The sequence below is a fragment of the Camelus dromedarius genome, chromosome 3 (genome assembly GCF_036321535.1).
Source record: "Camelus dromedarius isolate mCamDro1 chromosome 3, mCamDro1.pat, whole genome shotgun sequence".
In the NCBI taxonomy this organism is placed as follows: domain Eukaryota; kingdom Metazoa; phylum Chordata; class Mammalia; order Artiodactyla; family Camelidae; genus Camelus; species Camelus dromedarius.
Genome location: NC_087438.1, coordinates 64,557,167 through 64,559,032, shown reverse-complemented (window position 1 = coordinate 64,559,032; position 1,866 = coordinate 64,557,167). Strand labels below are relative to the sequence as shown.

Genomic DNA, 1,866 nt, shown 5'->3' with positions numbered 1-1,866 from the left:
TAAGTATCTTCAGCCATCCTCCCAGCCCAAGTGTGTACTGCAGGTGTGCAAAACGAGTTTCGGAGCCCACGGTCTGGGTTCAGCTCCAGGCTTTGCCAGTGCCCAGTATTAGGAAGGTCTGCTAAGTCCAGAGCCCCTCAGTTTCCTCAGCTGTGAAGTGGGGTTAATCGCAGCATCTTCTCTCCGGGGTGACTGGGCGTGAAAACCACTAAATGCAGCACCGTGCACCCAGGGAATGCTCCAGAAATGCTGGTTGTGGCTATTCCTTACTCTGATTTCTAGGGTCCAAGGAGCCCTTTTCCCTGGTCTTGTCCTTTCAGCAGTACAAGCAGGAGAGAAATGGAACATCTCCGAATCCCCTCTGTCCCTGTGCCATCTGAATGGACTGAGCCTTAGGAAGGAGCTCATGTAACATGGGAATTTCAGCGTGCTTTCTAACCATGCCCTTCCCAGGGCTGTTATCCTAAGCAAGTCTTGTCGGTGCCCTTGTCTTGCATCTCTTGGGGTTAATGAGAATAGTAACATTTCCTCCCCTTGGCTTGAGGTGATCAGAGAAGGCACCTGTGTGGTATGTGTTCCCTAGTATCCAGCACTGGCCAGGTAACATCACTCTAGACGCTTCTCTGGGAACAGAGGCCCTTGTCCTGTGATGATCTTAGGGGCTCACCCAGGGGACTCTAGCCCTGGGGTTTCCTGGGTCTTGGGCCTGAATCTAGTTGAGACTTCGGGGAAGAGGGAGAGCCTGGGGACAGATGCACTGTGGGTGCAGTATTTTTGGAATGACCGCTCCTCTGCTCAAAGGCCCTTGGGCAGGCTGGGGGCCAGGAAGATCACTGGATTCATGTTTGCAGTTGCCATGTATTCACAATATGCAAAATGCAAAAGTGTCTTGCTGCTCACAGCAGTAAAGTCATTTTTCTCTTTAAGACACTTTGAGGGGGTATAGCTCAGTGATAGAGCACATGCTTTTTGTGCATGAGGTCCTGGGTTCAATCCCCAGTACCTCCTCTAAAAATAAATAAACCTAATCACTGCCCCCCCCCCAAATAAAGTAAATAATACAATAATAAATAAATAATTAAAAAAAAAAAAAGAAAGAAAAGGCTTTGTGGCCAGGATTATTGGTACTTGGACTTGGACTGACCCAGTGTAGTATGCTGAATCCCTGGGCTCTTGGATATGTTAACATATGAAGCAAAAGTGATTTTACAGATGTGATTAAGTTAAGGATTGAGATGGGGAGGTTAACTTGGGTTATTTTGGTAGGCCCAATTTAGTCACAAGGTTCCCTATAAGAGGGAGGTAAAAGGATCAGAGTCAGAGAAAAGATGATGTGATGATGATGGTGGTCAAGGTCAGAAAGAAAGACTGGAAGAGACTATGCTTGAAGGTGTAGGATGTGGCCATGGACCAATGAGTTCAGGCAGACTCTAGAAGCTGGAAGAAGCAAGGAAATGAATTCTCCCCTGCAACCTCCAAAAGGCATGCAGTCTTGTGATTTGACCTTATTCCTTCTAACCTCCAGCACTGTAAGAGAATAATTTGCATTGTTGGGGCCACTAAGTTTGTGGTATTTTGTTGCAGCAACAGCAAGAAACTAATGCACCCAGTCTGTGCACGACCTATTAGGGGCACTGGGCACAGTGATTGATACCCTAAATAGAGTGCATGAAGGATGGAGGAGAGGTGATTGTTTTCAGAGGGACACTGGAAGACAAAAGCAACATATATACCATATTAGTCAAGCAAAATATGATGCTAGGCAATCTGAAAGTCAGGGAGAGAACTCTAGAAGTACATTTGGAAGAAGGGAACTGGGACCCTTCCAAACAGAATTAAGAAGAACTTGTTTTCTCCAGTATTTAC

The 1,866-nt window shown here is 46.4% G+C and overlaps 1 non-coding gene across 1 annotated transcript; it reads left to right on the top strand.

Moving 5' to 3' along the window:
* The first annotated feature begins 936 nt into the window (after positions 1-936).
* TRNAK-UUU (transfer RNA lysine (anticodon UUU)) lies at positions 937-1,008 on the top strand. Its single transcript has one exon. It is a non-coding gene; the product is annotated as a tRNA-Lys (tRNA).
* The last annotated feature ends 858 nt before the right edge of the window (positions 1,009-1,866 follow it).